Source organism: Stegodyphus dumicola, chromosome 7 (assembly GCF_044657685.1).
Source record: "Stegodyphus dumicola isolate Sdum_Otavi_A_Nest chromosome 7, ASM4465768v1".
In the NCBI taxonomy this organism is placed as follows: Eukaryota; Metazoa; Arthropoda; class Arachnida; order Araneae; family Eresidae; genus Stegodyphus; species Stegodyphus dumicola.
The window spans coordinates 40,938,248-40,956,753 of record NC_140774.1 but is presented as its reverse complement, the minus strand read 5'-3'; the positions used below and the strand labels follow the sequence as shown (position 1 = coordinate 40,956,753).

The window sequence follows — 18,506 nt, the reverse complement described above, 5'->3', positions numbered from 1 at the left end:
ATGGATTTTTTTACTATTTTTATATCATATTCAATTTTAATGCTATATATTTTTACTTATTTGTTTATTAATATTTACTTTTGTGTTTTTTGTATTTTCTTATTGTTACTTTTTACATTTTATATTTATTTCTTCTTAATATTTTACTTTACTTACCATTAATTTTTATATTATTTATTTTATTACTATTATTATTATATTTTTGAACTTGATTTTCTTATTTTTAAATTTTTGATTTTATTTTTCATTACAATTTTATTTATTATTATTATTTAAAAAAAAAATTTCGAACGCGTTACAATGTTTAGACTTTTATTCAAAATTAAATGTAAAATTAACACTTTTGGCTCTTCAATAAAATTTGAATCATTCGTCTTTTCATCTCATTTGTATTAAGGACTTTCGTTTATTATTATTTATTTATGATTCATTATAATATTCAAAGCTATATTCTTGAGAATACTGCATGAATCATAAAATATTGCCCTTTCAGGCAAAATTACGAGACTTCAGACCCCCTTAGGGCGGAGTCTATAAGTATAAGTATAAGGGCGTCGTCATTTCCTCGTAATCCATAAGTATATCCAAATCCCAGAGAATGATTTTAAATACTGAACAATTTACTTAATAAATTCTTGTAATATGAATTTGAATTTCATGTAACTGAGAAAACTTTCTTTGGGTAACCGACTTCTTTAAAAGGAGATTAATTCTTATATGTTAACAATTTGTATATTTTCCCTTTCGCATTTTTATTTTTCGAGATTGTTCAATTATTAATTCTTATTTTAATTTCAATTATTTTTTCTAATTGTTTTAAAACTCTTATACGAGATTGCGATTATTAATATTGTTGAGGAATTGCCTTGCTTTGATTCCAAATTAATATTGGTTTTAGGTCTTTATCTGTCTTCTATATATATCTCTCTATATATATATATAAGATGCATCATAAGACGCGCTTTTTCGGTATGAAAAATGCAAGCTAAATTTCGTTAATCGGCTCTGCAGAATGGAAAATACAAAACTGTCACCTTCTAGTTCCTTGTACGAGTTAAATGAACTATAGTTGCGAAAAATTTAGGGTAGCAAATTTTAAGAAAAGTATTCATTTCTACCGCTTTAAATCAATTGGAATGACTTTTTTTGGCATAGTATCTGGACATAAAATATATGGCGCACTTTTTTATAAAAACGGATGTGTGTAAGTGTTAGAATGATATTCAGCTAACAGCTTTAAGCAGGCGCATAATTTAGCTCTGTTCGTGCACCGAAGATGACATATAAGTCCCTTTCTCCCTTCCACTCTCTAGTCATAATCTGTTGGACGAGAAAGTGACCATCGCACGAGCGAACTTAAATCCATTCGCTGAATCCCTTAGTAATGTAGGCGTTCTGAACACTCCATGTTGACTCAAATTATTATATCTTATTTTTGAGAAATGTAGAAAATTGAAACGTTATATTCTATTCACTCAGTTTACCATGTTCAGAATGTTTGTTATGACTGTCGTAGCCTGGTATGATGACAGAATGTTGTGTCTTGTGATGGTTTTGTATGGAAGCATATTGTTGAGCTTATCATTTAAAGGCCTTCCTAGGCATGAATACCTTCCCAATAAGAATATAACGCTAATATAAGTAAATTTTATGCTAATCAGTTGATTTTATCTTAAATAGGTGCCTATTAAAAAATTAAAAACAGTTTTATATATTTTATATTGTGTTTATATTTAAATTCATTTTCACCTAACCAAAGGTAAAAGAAACGCTTTGCATGAGAGTCTACGGTAGACATGATTTTCTGCGCTTTGCACTCATAAAACCAGGAAAACATCAAATTTTGAAAGTATTTTTTGAATTGAATTATATGTTTCCCATAATTTTCGTTTTAATAATAATAATCTTTGGTTATATTATTATATAATATAACCAAAGATTATATTAGGATTACGTTTATGTTTTGTATCACAAGAAACCCCCCAAAAATATTTATTTGAATATTTATGGGAGCGGTAGTTTAGCGTTCGTTCTTTTGTCCGCTTTTCCGCTTTCTCTTTTATCCAAAAAAATAGCAAAGATCAGAGATATTAATTAAAATCTCTTAAAACGTTAATTTTCGCCTTAATCTTTCCGAATGGCAACAGTCCTGATACAATTGTAGGGTTTATATTTATTTTAACTAACATTTATTTTAAGTTTAAACTATCTTTCCTGTCAAGCCTTAGTTTCCCCTGGAACTGCCAATGCCAGAGTATGTAAATTTTAGTAGAACACGCAAGGATTCAAATTATCAGCGGAAGTATTCTGATTTAAATAGAAAGGAAACGAGTTCGAGGTGTGATATTCTTACTTCACGAGCGCGGAGGTAGTTGGCCAGAAATTGAAGAACCCCGCGTTTCGGCCTGTGTGCTTGCCTGGAAGTAGTGTTAATCGTTCAAGTGATCTTCAAGTTTGTTGAATTAGCAGCGGTATTGTAAAACGCGGTGAGTTAGTTACTTTTAGAGAGCCTCGTAGTTAGAGTCTTGTCTTTAGTTTCTTTTCAGGTTATTATTTTTATTTGACCGCCGAGTTGGCGCAGTTTGTGAGCGTCAAGAGCACGCACTTGTAATTTATTACGTTGAATAAAAAGGGACTTAAACCCTTAACAAGACTCTGTCTTTTATCCAGTTTTCACAGTCACCTCTTGTTTGCGTGCAAGTTGGAGGCGCGCAACGCTACATTGGCGCCCGAACACTTATCGAACTGAAATGGCCGAAAATTGGATGGAAACCGCTGGACAATACCAAGAAATGACAAGCCAATATGAAGGATTTGGATACCTGGTCCAGACTTTGAGAGCGTCAATCAAGCCCAACGTCAATTTCGACAGAAAAAATTCGGTGGCGATATTTCTAGAAGGCCTAGAAAATCACTTTCAGCTCTACCCTGTGCCCGAAAGACAAAAAATTGCCATCGCCACATCCGCACTAAGAGGACAGGCCGCGCTATGGTAGAAAAATATAGGCAAATTTTTATTAGGGGAATTTGGAAGCCAGACATATACATTTAAAAATTTCAAAAAATCGTTAGTAAAGGCCTTTCCCATAGTGAAAGATCGAGGAAGGCTGGAAGCCGAACTATATAGTTTCTATCAACGGGATATAGCAGAATTGACGGACTTTATTCTACGAAAAATTAAGCTGACGGATATGCTGTATGGGAAGACACCCGATGCGAAGATTATTGAAATAATCATACCAAGATTGTTACCCGCTGTTCAAGACTACTTTGAAATTAGAAACCCAAGCACATTGCAGGAGCTCTTCGAATTGGCGGTGAATTTCAAAATCGCAGAATAGCGGAAAAAGCGAGAGGGGCAACGTATTCTCAAAGTACCCGAAGGAAATCTTCAAATGAGGAAACCAAAAATGGAAATCGCTCTTATGGGGGAAAGAGCTATCAAGCTAACTCATCGAAACTCGAAGGTCAAGGCCCAAAAAGAAAATTCGAAAATAAACATCCGCGTACCCAGAAGGCACAGATTGAAAGGAAAGCTTTAAACGAGTAGAGGGGCCTGTGAAAGGGAGGGTCCAGACCCCGGAAGTTTTAAAAAAACCCTCAAATAGACATTTACATACGGTCATCGTAAAAAACTCACAGCTACCAATTATACAAGTCCTGGTTGGCGATGTACCAGTAGAAGCCCTCATCGATACAGGAGCAGAAGGAAATTTTATGAGTGAAAATTTCTTCAAAAAGAATTTTTATAGGGTACGATTATTTAAAACCAAAAATACGGAAATTATAGCGGCGCAAGGAAAAACATTTCACTGCATCGGGAAATTATCATTAAACATACAGGTAAAAGAGGAAAGCCTCAAAGTATTAATTTTTGTAGTGAAAAATCTGCAAAACCCTCTTATTTTAGGTATGGAGTTTTTAAGGGCCGCGAGGGCCAAATTGAATTTTCAAGAGAGTTCCGTGGTGCTGGAGATGGACCAGAGGGTGGTGGAACCTGTGGAGACACCGCAAGTGGACCTTAGCCATCTGAATGACCATGAAAGGCAAGCAATACAGCTAGTGGTGAGTAATTTTTCTAATTTGTTTTCAGGAAAACCAGGAAATTGTCAAATAGTCACGCACAAGATTCAATTAAATGCCGAAACACCTTGTAGGACTAAACCTTATCGGTATGACAAACAAAAAGACGTAATCATCGAAGAACATATTCAGGAGATGTTAAAGAATAAAATAATAACGCCCATAAATAGTGAGTACGCGAGTCCAGTCGTACTATGTAGGAAAAAGAACGAGTTTCCTCTTTCGGATAAAAGGGCTTGGAGGTTTGCTATTGATTACAGAAATCTAAATAGTATTACTAAATTTCCAGTTTACCCTTTGCCGGTTATAGACGAGATCATTAGACAGATCAAATCGACAAGATACATGTCTACTTTGGACTTAACGTCTGGCTACTATCAAATAGCTATGAGACCCGAAGACATACATAAAACCGCGTTTATAACAAAATCGGGCACTTATGCATTTTTACGCATGACCTTTGGGTTGTGTGGGGCCCCATCAACATTCCAGAGAGCTATGGACACTGTTCTAAAGCCTGTCCTAGGAAAATCAACTTTAATTTATCTAGATGATATAATTATAACGGGTAGTACGTTGGAACAACACATTAATGATCTAGAACAAGTTTTTAAATTATTAAAAGAGGCCGGTCTTACAATTAACGCCTCAAAATGCAAGTTCGCAACTAAAGAACTTTAATATCTCGGTTATAAAATTTCGCAAAAGGGTATAGAAACGCAAGATTCAAAAATAAAAGCTATCAAGAATTTCCCACCGCCCAACACCGCCAAGAAACTTTCTTCTTTCCTTGGGTTATGTTCTTACTATCGGTCTTTCATAAAAGATTTCGCTAATATTGTTGAACCACTCTTAGTAATCAAAAGAAAGAGAGGTAAATTTACGTGGACAGCGGAAGCAAATACAGCTTTTGAAAGATTAAAAGAAGGGCTCATTAATGCCCCTGTTTTAAAATTCCCGGAGGGGGACGAAAACCTGGAAATTGCAGCAGATGCGTCAGACTATGCGGTGGGCGCGGTTCTTATGCAAAATAGCCATCCTCTGGCATTTTTTAGTAAAACGTTGAATCAGACACAAAGGAATTATACAGCTACAGAAAGAGAAACATTAGCCGTATTAATGGCTGTACACAAATTTCGAGTTTATTTCGGTAAAGCGCCAGTAACAGTCTTTTCGGATCATGCGGCTGTTGGTAGACTTTACTCGGGGAAAAACCTAACGCCCAGGTTAATAAGATGGGCTTTAAAACTCCAAGAATATAATATCAGAATAAAATATAAACCGGGTAAGGAAAACAATGCAGCTGACGCACTTTCTCGTATAAAACTGGACGATGAAGGAAATGAACTTAAATGCGCTGTGTTGACTTCAAAAATTTTAGTTTCTAGAGATACGATTATTACTGAACTGAAAGCTGATCCTGAATTTGGAAATATCTATGCATATTTGAAAGACCCCGAAAGCTTTGAGCACACAGATATCGATGCGATAAAAAATAGAGCAGAAAACTATGAAATAATAGATAATTTATTATTTTATACGAAAACAACAAACGAAAATCTTGAGTACAAACCAGTCATCCCAGCCTCGCTTCGATTCAGCATTTTAAAGGAATTACACGACGCGAAAACAGCGGGTCATTTAGGGGTCAGAAAGACTTTAAAAAGGGTACGCGAGGCGGTATATTTCCCGCAATTATACAAAATAGTAACGGCGTATGTCAGGTCCTGCAATCAATGTCAGTTAATAAATGATATTAATTACAGCCCGGCCGGGTACTTAAATAGCATTCGTGCTACATTTCCGAATGAAATTTTAGGCATAGATCTTCTTGGTCCCTTCCCCCAGAGCGAGTTAAATAAAAATCATTTTTTTTTTAGTGATAGTAGATCATTTTTCAAAATGGACAGAAATTGTTCCACTTAAACGCGCGTCAGCCAAAACAGTCGCAGATGCATTCTTACACAGATACATTTTAAAATACGGTGCACCGATAAAAGTCATTAGCGATAACGGAAAACAATTCATTACTCAAATATTTGAAAACATATGCAATGGACTTGGCATACGCCATATCAAAATGGTTCCGTATAGACCACAGGCAAACATAGCAGAAAGAGTGAATAAAAACATAGTAAAAATACTTCGCAGCTACGTGAGCACACATCACAAGCGCTGGGATGGCTACATAAATGAATTAGCTTATGCTTTAAGAACGGCAAATCACGATACTACGGGGAAAACCCCAGCAGAATTATTTTTAGGCAGAAAGTTAATTACGCCTTTAGATAAATTATTCTTTGTGCAACAAAGAGAGCAAGAGTTTAAACAGAAAGAGGTGCAAAAACTGATTGATCAGGCGCTTAAAAGCTCGGATACGGCAAGAAATAGGCAGAAAGTATATTATGATAGAAAACGCCGTGAAGCAGGTTTTAAAGTTGGGGATAAGGTATTGAAGCGGAAATTTTCTTTATCAAGTGCCCCAGACAATTTTACGGCAAAGCTAATCCAAAATTTGAAGGTCCCTATGTAATTCAGGAAATCAAAGGAGTAGTATTATATCTTAAGAACGAGAGAGGGGAGATCTGTAAAGCAAGTCCCGACCAGGTGAAAAAATACTATAATCCAAATGATTTTGAAATCCTTAAAAGTTTCTTGCAGGACTCAAGTCTAAACGAAGTAGAAGGTCAGGAAATAACAACAACTATTCCACCACCCAAGAAGCAGAGAACGGAAGAGAGACCTAGCCCTTCTACAACCCGGACGTCGGTATCAAAAAGAAAAAATAACTTTCAAACTCCAGCGTTTAAGAAAAACAAGAATACAGATGCACCGCGTAAAGAAACCGTGGTAAAGACCAAAACACCACCTACAACGGATCGCAGGAGAAATTAAACATCAAGGAGAACGCGCACACGGCCACAGAGTCAGGTGCCAGCAAGGCTGCCGTTCCGGAAACTGAAACGGCAACAGGAGGAACAAAAATATCAGGAACAGAAGAAATTCAAGAAGGACTCCAGGCCGGAGGACGTCAAGACCAGCCGTCCCAGGGAAAAACGGAAATGCCAACAACCAGACGATTACTCCGCCAAGAGGCCAGCATGCAGAGGACGCAAAAGAAAAACTCATGTGCACGACACTCGGAGGTCAGTAAGGAGAAGATTGACGTCCATGAAACCGATAACTTGAGAATAATATTGCCACAAAAGAATGACGGAGTTTGAAGCATCGAAAACTCAAAGATAAGTTAAAACCTTCCATAAAATTTTTTTTCTCTTTTGTTCCGAAATGTTATGCATAACTACGAAGTTCTATGTTTTGACGAAAGTCAATATGTCTCGGTTGAGACTTAGTTTTGTTTTACTTTATTTAGCTAAGGCAAAAGTATTATTTTCTTTAAGTATAAAAGCTAAGAACAAGCATTTTCTGTTGGTCGAAAGACTAATTCTGTTATGTTAAAGCCAAAATTTGGCCGAAGATAAAAATAACTTCGTATTCTTGTATTAATAAGAATTTTAGTTTCAGTGCCGCCAGCTTGGCGAAGAATGAGTAAAGTAAAAATTTATTTTCTCTTATTCATTGTATGGTAAATTGTAAAAATTGTATGTATTAAAATTTTGTAAATGTACGTAAATACTTGAATGTTATGTAAAAGTAGAATTTAGTCTAGAAGCATAAAATTTTAGATGCTAAAAGTAAAATGCTTGAAAGGAATGAATTCAAAATTTAGGAATTAAACTGTAGATAAAATCATGCTTTAGAGCGAAAGCCTGCATGTTTAAAGATGAATGAGGGGGAAGTTAGAATGAATGTGTTTTGTAGGGTTCTCCACCTACACTTGAATTTTTAAGAATATTAAAGTAGCTCATCGAGTTGTAGAATGTCGAGTAAGGTGTGTCTATTTGGTCGTTGAATTCTAACAAATCATGGTGGTTAGGGGAAGTGTTGTAAGACTAAAACACGAATATTCCCGTTTGACACCACACATGGTGGAGAGCCAGGGTAAAGTTAAATTAATGCTTGAAAAATTGAATGAATGTGAAGTGAGCAATAACTAAGAAAAACGGATCGTGTAAAAGCAAAAGTTTATTGTGTCAAGAAAGTGTCAATTATAATGTATGTAGAAAGATACTGATACTTATTCCTTCCAGATGCTGGAAGGAAAGACCAAGATTGATTGATGAAGTCCAGGAAAACTTGCTGTAAGAAGAGAGAGTTATAACTATCAACAGAATTTTAGTATACAATCTGTTACATAAGATTTTTTTTTTTTTTTTTGTGTAAACGAGGTTCTCGACAGTTAGTTCAGAATTAGAGAAACTTACAACAGGTCGTTTGTAGGACCTGCTTTCAAGTTTTCCAAATTCTGGCAGCGGCAAATGTAGGGTTTATATTTATTTTAACTAACATTTATTTTAAGTTTAAACTATCTTTCCTGTCAAGCCTTACTTTCCCCTAGAACTGCCAACGCCAGAGTATGTAAAGTTTAGTAGAACGGGCAAGGATTCAAATTATCAGCGGAAGTATTCTGATTTAAATAGACAGGAAACGAGTTCGAGGTGTGATATTCTTACTTCACGAGCGCGGAGGTAGTTGGCCAGAAATTGAAGAAACCCGCGTTTCGGCCTGTGTGCTTGCCTGGAAGTAGTGTTAATCGTTCAAGTGATCTTCAAGTTTGCTGAATTAGCAGCGGTATTGTAAAACGCGGTGAGTTAGTTACTTTTAGAGAGCCTCGTAGTTAGAGTCTTGTCTTTAGTTTCTTTTCAGGTTATTATTTTTATTTGACCGCCGAGTTGGCGCAGTCTGTGAGCGTCAAGAGCACGCACTTGTAATTTATTACGTTGAATAAAAAGGGACTTAAACCCTTAACAAGACTCTGTCTTTTATCCAGTTTTCACAGTCACCTCTTGGTTGCGTGCAAGTTGGAGGCGCGCAACGCTACACAATAAACAGTGGCAATAGTGATTCAATAGCATTATTGCTGATATAATGAGAGAGAATTATCGATTTGATGTGATTTCATGAAAAAACATACGATAAAAAAACATATTCCAATTTTGAAATACTCGCTTCGAGGTACACTGTCTCTTGCCTAGATGCACATATGTACCAAATTCGTAGCCCTGGGTCTATTAGCTTACACGCAGCATGAACGAAAGACATACAAAGAAACTTCCTTTTTATTATGAATTATATATCAGAAGATCTTTCATTGCTACATATTCAAAGAATCCTTTTAATAAGATTTGTAATAATCAAGTTACCAATAATTGTTTTTCAGCTTCTGTTGAATTACAACAAAGTTAATGAATACTTTTTTAACAATGCTTATAAACCATAATCTTTAGAGATATCAAATCTAGTGATGCTAAAATCTTACGTGTGGATCTTATTTGCTTAAATATATTATTTTTATTGATAAAATCGAATTGGGGCCATTTTTAAAATGGGCTTCTTTTTGTTGACAGTACTGTGTTACGTTTTTATACCAACACCGTTTATTGACAGCCTATTGGGCATACTTATTTGTTTTGCGATTGCCTTCATCTTGTTTCCTCGAAGAGAAGAGAAAACTCGGAAAAGTAATGATGAAAACACCATTAACCGTAAAGAACGCAACCTTAATGCCGGAAAAAAGGTACATAATGTAGATTTCCTTGATTCATATGCTGATATTAATGAATTTAATGACGATTCCTTTGAAGTGGATATAGACAATGACACCGATTTCCTCCAAGTTTCTAACGTAGCTTTTGATAATAACCATCTTAATTTGCCTATTGATAGTGCCACTGACCACATTGACATTTTTCAAAATGATTTCGATAATAATCCCACTGATGTGTACCTTTTCAGTGATGAAAATGAATTTAGTTACCTTCATCAAGAAACAGAAAAGAATTTTGATTTTCCAAAACCTTATAACTCAGGTAATCAAACAGGCATGAATACCGCTACAACCACCTTTAACCAGGAAGAACTCAGTTTGAATACCTCTATTAAATCATTGGATGCTGAATGCTTTGTATCGCATAACGATCTTGGAGCACTAGGGGACATCGATTTCGGCAATCTCATCAACACAAATAATGAAATAGAAATAAAAGGCAAAATGGATCATGTAGACAGAATACAAGTGAAACCAATTCAAGAATTTCAAGAACGCCTTATTGATATCGTCGTTGATACTGTCGCTGTTATCTACGTTGATGACGAGAATACTCAGCCTCCTTCCTCACATCGTAGCCGGCGTTTCACATTTTCAAACCTAAGAAAAGCGTTACTCAAATATTTTTGCTCTAAGAAAATTAAATATAAACATAACACTTTAAAGCAACCTATCAAGATCTGAGCTAAGTTTACATACTTTCAGTTTATATTCCTCATAAATTTGTTCGAAATGACATAAATCAGACCAAAATTGTTCATTGACACACCAGAGACTTACTAAATGACGATTTCGATGATTGACCAGTGGCTGGCTAAAAAATTGCACGCTGATTGACCAGTGAGTGACTAAGTGGGGACCTTTTTGACGGACCTGTGACTGATAAAAAATTGAGCTCATAAACTGAATTATATTTATTTAATAAAAGAGACATTAAGTGGGGAGCCAAGGATGCGGCTTGAATGCGACTGAACTGTGCATTTTAGCCAAACTTAAAGCCCTTAATTAAAGATTAAGAATTTTTTTATGTATATTTTTGCAATTAATGGATTTTTTTACTATTTTTATATCATATTCAGTTTTAATGCTATTTATTTTTACTTATTTGTTTATTAATATTTACTTTTGTGTTTTTTGTATTTTCTTATTGTTACTTTTTACATTTTATATATATTTCTTCTTAATATTTTACTTTCCTTACCATTAATTTTTATATTATTTATTTTATTACTATTATTATTATATTTTTTAACTTGATTTACTTATTTTTAAATTTTTGATTTTATTTTTCATTACAATTTTATTTATTATTATTATTTCAAAAAAATTTCGAACGCTTTATAATGTTTAGACTTTTATTCAAGATTAAATGCAAAATTAACACTTTTGGCTCTCCAATAAAATTTGAATCATTCGTCTTTTCATCTCATTTGTATTAAGGACTTTCGTTTATTATTATTTATTTATGATTCATTAAAATATTCAAAGCTTTATTCTTGAGAATACTGCATGAATCATAAAATATTGCCCTTTCAGGCAAAATTACGAGACTTCAGACCCCCTTAGGGCGGAGTCTATAAGTATAAGTATAAGGGCGTCGTCATTTCCTCGTAATCCATAAGTGTATCCAAATCCCAGAGAATGATTTTAAATACTAAACTATTTACTTAATAAATTCTTGTAATATGAGTTCGAATTTCATGTAACTGAGAAAACTTTCTTTGGGTAACCGAGCTCTTTAAAAGGAGATTAATTCTTACATGTTAACAATTTGTATATTTTCCCTTTCGCATTTTTATTTTTCGAGTTTGTTCAATTATTAATTCTTATTTTAATTTCGATTATTTTTTATAATTGTGTTAAAACTCTTATACATGGTATTAATATTGTTGAGGAATTGCCTTTCTTTGATTCCAAATTAATATTGGTTTTAGGTGTTTAAATTTATCTGTCTTCTATCTCTCTCTCTATATATATATATATAAAATGTAATTTCTCATACATACTGCCTGTAAAAGGGCTAAGAGAACCCTGTCCTCAAGTACTCAAGCCAGCATCGAAATTGATTCTCTCTTTGAAGGTGTAGATTTCTATTCAACCATAACAAGAGCCCGTTTTGAAGAACTGAATGCTGATTTGTTTAGAAGCACATTGGAACCTGTTGAAAAGGCTTTGCGAGATGCAAAATTAGATAAAGCTCAAGTCCACGATATTGTCCTGGTAGGTGGATCTACTCGTATTCCTAAAATTCAGAAGCTACTGCAAGATTTCTTTAATGAAGACACAATAACACGCCGAATAAATACCAATTCAGAAGTCAAACAACAAAAATCAGCGTTATATTTACAAAATTTTTACAGGACTAGTTTCGATGGTTTTACCGAACCACCATCTTCAGCTGCCAAACCGCAAATGAACCAGATAGGAAATAATGATTAGATAAGATAAGAAAGCCTGGACAAGAATAAGCAAGTGGCGCCATCTGTTGGTGAAACCAGAACTAAAACATAATTTCTTTAAAGACCGAAGGCAAATTTCGATTGGAATTAGGATCGTTAACTAGAACAGAAAGATTTTTATGAATGTGAAATGCCTCTAGAAAATCCAGTTCTCCAATGGAAGATGTTTTTTGAATAATTTTGGCAGCAGAAAAACTGAAATTGTGGTTTTCGGACCAACAATGTTGAGCAACAGAAGACTTCTGTGTTTCCTTTTTTCTAACATATGCCTCATGTTCCTTGACGCGAAATTTTAAGGCTCTCTTAGTTTGGCCAATGTAAATTAAACCACACTGGCAAGGAATCCTATAAATACCCCAGGAATTCATATCCGGAATGGGCTCCTTGAGTATGGAACTCGGAATTTTATTCATGGGAGAATAAACAACCCGAAAGTTAAATTTCTGCAAAATATGTGCAACTTTATAGCTAATTGATGGAAAGAAGGGAATGACAACAGAATTTTTATAATCTCCTAAAACAAGAGTGTGCCTTTTAGTGTGTTGAAATGAGAATTTTTTAACTGCTTGATTAATAATGTTGGGTGGAAAGCCCCTGTCAATAGCTATTGCTTTTAAATAATTTAGTTCTTCATCAAGGGCTAGTTTGGAGGAGCAAACTTGAAGAGCACGGAAAACATAGGAATAAAATGAAGCTAACTTTTGTTTAGTCGGATGACATGATTTAAAGTGTGGTGGAAGGCAAACCGATGAAGGTTTACGGTAAACCGTAGTACTGAAGTTCGATGTGTTACGTGTGACCAGAACGTCGAGAAACGGAAGAGAATTGCAAATCTCAAGTTTAAAAGTGAACTGAATAGCAGGATCAATAGAATTCATTGTTGAAAGAACATTATTTAAATCATCTTTATTACCTTCAAACAGAGTAAAAGTATCGTCTACGTAGCGGAACCATGCCGGGAAGTTTAAAGTTTCAAACAATTTTGATTCATAATAATGCATGTAGATATCAGCCAGGATGGGACTGAGGGGGCTTCCCATGGCTAATCCCTCAGTTTGTTTGTCATATTTATTTTGGAAAACAAAATGTGTTTGTTTCAAACAGAGTTGAGTGAGAGAAATTAGCTCATCAATTTCGATGCAAGAGAAATGAAATTCGCGAAGTCTGGTTTCTAGACATCTTAATGCACCCTCCACTGGGACATTGGTGAATAATGATTTTACATCAAAAGAAACCATGAGTAAATTACTAGGAGAAATGTTTTTAACTTTTATTACAAACTCTATTGAATTTTTTATGATGTAAATGTTATTGTCTAATGGAGTTGAAAATCTAGAAACTAAATATTTAGCTAATATTTAGCTCTTCCCAAAATTCATAAAAGTGGTATTCCTTTTCGCCCTATTGTATCAAATTTAGGTACTGCCTCGTATCCATTAGCTAAATATTTAGTTTCTAGATTTTCAACTCTATTAGACAATAACATTTACACCATAAAAAATTCAATAGAGTTTGTAAAAAAAGTTAAAAACATTTCTCCTAGTAATTTACTCATGGTTTCTTTTGATGTAAAATCATTATTCACCAATGTCCCAGTGGAGGGTGCATTAAGATGTCTAGAAACCAGACTTCGCGAATTTCATTTCTCTTGCATCGAAATTGATGAGCTAATTTCTCTCACTCAACTCTGTTTGAAACAAACACATTTTGTTTTCCAAAATAAATATGACAAACAAACTGAGGGATTAGCCATGGGAAGCCCCCTCAGTCCCATCCTGGCTGATATCTACATGCATTATTATGAATCAAAATTGTTTGAAACTTTAAACTTCCCGGCATGGTTCCGCTACGTAGACGATACTTTTACTCTGCTTGAAGGTAATAAAGATGATTTAAATAATGTTCTTTCAACAATGAATTCTATTGATCCTGCTATTCAGTTCACTTTTGAACTTGAGACTTGCAATTCTCTTCCGTTTCTCGACGTTCTGGTCACACGTAACACATCGAACTTCAGTACTACGGTTTACCGTAAACCTTCATCGGTTTGCCTTCCACCACACTTTAAATCATGTCATCCGACTAAACAAAAGTTAGCTTCATTTTATTCCTATGTTTTCCGTGCTCTTCAAGTTTGCTCCTCCAAACTAGCCCTTGATGAAGAACTAAATTATTTAAAAGCAATAGCTATTGACAGGGGCTTTCCACCCAACATTATTAATCAAGCAGTTAAAAAATTCTCATTTCAACACACTAAAAGGCACACTCTTGTTTTAGGAGATTATAAAAATTCTGTTGTCATTCCCTTCTTTCCATCAATTAGCTATAAAGTTGCACATATTTTGCAGAAATTTAACTTTCGGGTTGTTTATTCTCCCATGAATAAAATTCCGAGTTCCATACTCAAGGAGCCCATTCCGGATATGAATTCCTGGGGTATTTATAGGATTCCTTGCCAGTGTGGTTTAATTTACATTGGCCAAACTAAGAGAGCCTTAAAATTTCGCGTCAAGGAACATGAGGCATATGTTAGAAAAAAGGAAACACAGAAGTCTTCTGTTGCTCAACATTGTTGGTCCGAAAACCACACTTTCAGTTTTTCTGCTGCCAAAATTATTCAAAAAACATCTTTCATTGGAGAACTGGATTTTCTAGAGGCATTTCACATTCATAAAAATCTTTCTGTTCTAGTTAACGATCCTAATTCCAATCCAAATTTGCCTTCGGCCTTTAAAGAAATTATGTTTTAGTTCTGGTTTCACCAACAGATGGCGCCACTTGCTTATTCTTGTCCAGGCTTTCTTATCTTATCTAATCATTATTTCCTATCTGGTTCATTTGCGGTTTTGCAGCTGAAGATGGTGGTTCGGTAAACCATCGAAACTAGTCCTGTGAAAATTTTGTAAATATAACGCTAATTTTTGTTGTTTGACTTCTGAATTGGTATTTCTTTAATGGTAAAGAACTTAACAAAAGTATTAATCCAGATGAAGCTGTCGCATATGGTGCTGCAGTCCAAGCTGCAATTTTGAATGGTGATAAATCTGAACAAGTGCTAGATCTGTTGCTGTTGGATGTAACCCCACTGTCTCTAGGAATTGAAACTGCTGGTGGTGTAATGACTGTGCTCATCAAACGTAATACAACCATTCCATCTCGTCAGACACAAACATTTACAACTTACTCTGATAATCAACCAGGTGTCTTGATCCAAGTTTACGAGGGTGAACGTGCAATGACCAAGGACAATAATCTTCTTGGAAAGTTTGAATAACTGGCATTCCTCCTGCACCTAGAGGTGTCCCACAGATTGAAGTTACCTTCGATATTGATGCCAATGGCATAATGAATGTGTCTGCTGTAGATAAGAGTACTGGAAAAGAGAACAAGATCACTATTACGAATGATAAAGAAAGGATTTCGCCAAAATTTAGGAACAGGGATGCAATTTAGGTAGAGAATCGCCAACACGTTATTAAGCAATATTAATAGAATTTAATTTAATCAATTGATTTAAAAATATCATTACAGATTATCCCCCCCCCCATCTGAAAAGGCTTGCAGTCGCGGCCGTCGACCCAAGACAGTCCAGATAGTGAGAGCAGAAAATTTAGTTATTAGGAAATTAAGTAAGTAGGAAAACTGATTGGATTTATCTCAAGGCACAAAAAATGTTTACATAAAATATGACATAAAATATTTGAATATAATGAATACAGTATATAAAATATAATAAATGATTAATGAAATTATAATATAGTAACTAAGTGCAGAACAAATAAAGCACTAATAACATATTGCTGGTTAGCTACGCGGCAATAGGAAATAGTAATATAACCGAATTTGTAAGTTTATATCTTAGGGCATGCCATTCACAGTTTGTGTAATCATTAGAGTCCGTACAATCATTAGAGTTGTCATTCAGGCTCATCTTCAGTCTTTTACTGGTCTTTGGAGATCTCCGGATCATTTAATTAGCGCTAGAATTATGGATTAGCATTGGCACTGAAAACATTTGAGTTTTTATGTCACGATACTAGATCTCTTATACTCTTGTTGAAAATACACATTTTGCTAGGTTTTTAACATATTTTGTCACTCTATTTTTCTCTTATTAATGATAACAAAACAAAATTTAACTTCCAACATCCATACCAGTTTCTTGTACACGATGCTGCAGAAACATAAAATGGAATTCAGAAATTTCAACAACTGAAATTTAACTTTTTCAACTGTTGCTACAATTTATAACACAAACATAGGAAAACATGAGCTCAAGGAAATGTGAGGGTATAGTACTCTACTTGTAGTATAGCCTCAATTGAGTGTTTCCCACACGGAAAGTGTATTGAACCTGAAACTCAAGTTTGAAGGAGCCCAGTAAAAGAAAAGGGCAGACAAACTTTTCAGACACTGAGAGATAAATCAACTATTAAGGGGGACAACAGGATGAAAACTAAAAGAAGGGTTATGGATAGTTTATTGATTTATAAATTTTTATTTATTCATTATAACGTTACGCGCCTCTAACTAGCACGCAACCAAGAGGTGACTGTGAAAGCTTGTATAAACCACAGAGTCTTATAAAGGGTTTAAGTCCCTTTTTATTCAACGTAATAAATTACAATGGCATCCTCTTGACGCTTACAGACTGTGCCCACTAAGCAGTCAAATAAAAATAAGAACCTGAAAAGAAAATAAAGACAAGATTCTAACTACGAGGCTCTCTAAAATAACTAACTCACCGCGTTTTACAAAAGCCGCAGCTAATTCAGCAGACTTGAAGCTCACTGGAACAATTGCAACTACTTCCCGCCAAGCACATAGGCCGCAACGCGGGGTTCTTCAATTCTCGATTTCGACCTCCGCGCTCGCTAAGTAAGAATAACTCTCTCACCGAACTCGTTTCCTTCTATTTAAATCATAATACTTCCGCTGATAATTTGAATCCTTGCACGTTCTACTAAAATTTACATATTCTGGCATTGGCAGTTCCAGGGGAAAGTAAGGCTTGACAGGAAAGATAGTTTAAACTTAAAACAAATGTTAGTTAAAATAAATATAAACCCTACATCATGATGTAATTTAAAGTTCTCGGGTGGATAATAGAACCTTAATTTTGACGCATGTACAATCTCAGTTGGTTTCTTCGTGTGAAAATTTTCCCTGTCGATTTCATAATTAACTTCATATAATTTTTTCATAATCAGATAAGGGCCTGAATAGGGTGAAGTCAATTTTCTAGTATTTGGGTATTCAAATTCCTCGTAAAGGACAAAATCTCCAGGTTGAAATTTAGATTCTACAAATCTGATGTCATATCTAGTTTCATTATTTCGGTGGTATTCGATAGTTCTTTTCTTTGCTAAAGCCCTTGCTTCATTTAAGGAAGGGTATTTATTTTGATCAATTGGAGATTCAAAAGGGAGGTTACCAAATAGTAAGTATGCTGGGGAGAACTTAGTTACCGTATGAGGGGAGTTGTTATATTCGATAACAACTTGCTCTAGCACTTTAGTCCATGGTACTTTTTTAGAAGAAGAATTTACTTTACATTTTAGTCGACTTACTATTGATTGATTTACTCTTTCTACTTTACCATTTGTCTGGGGATGGTGAGATGAAGTTAAAAGTTGTTTAACATTATGCTTTTTAAGGAATTGTTTTGAATCTAGAGGAAGTGAAGGCTGCATTCCTGTCACTCAGAATTTTTTCGGGGACTTGTATTTGAAATATTTGTTTTAGACAATTGGCATAGGTTTCTGAAGTTACACTTTTCGAGGGAAAAGCCCAGACATATCTTGTTGCATGGTCAATAACTATATGTAAATATTTTTTTGTAGAATTATAATAATTAAATCCTCCCACAGTGTCAATAGAGAGACATTCGAAAGGTTTGTCGGTTGGGGGTACGTCTTGCATAAGACCAAATTTTTTCTGTTTTTTCTTTTTATTAAGTTGACAAGTATGACAATGTTTAACAAAATTTCCGATATCTTCGCTAATATGAGGCCAATAATATTGAGGGGTGATTAAGTTAAGCATAATTTGAACTCCCGGGTGACCAAAATTTTCATGGGTTTTATTCAACAATTTTAATCTTAAAGATTTAGGTACTACAATTTTATAAAAATTCTTTTTCTTAATTACCATCATATCATTTATCTCTTGGTAATTTTTTTCCGCAGACATTATCAGTTTTTTGTTGTTGGATTATTTCATTTCTATCAAATAAATGTACATAATGTTGGAGGTGCTGTGAAACAGGATGTCTAGAAAGCATGTCAGCTTCAATA

At 34.6% G+C, this 18,506-nt stretch overlaps 1 pseudogene; it reads left to right on the top strand.

Annotated features, from left to right (window-relative positions):
• Window positions 1–10,195: 10,195 nt before the first annotated feature.
• LOC146996165 (heat shock cognate 71 kDa protein-like) lies at window positions 10,196–15,663 on the top strand (annotated as a pseudogene).
• Window positions 15,664–18,506: the final 2,843 nt, after the last annotated feature.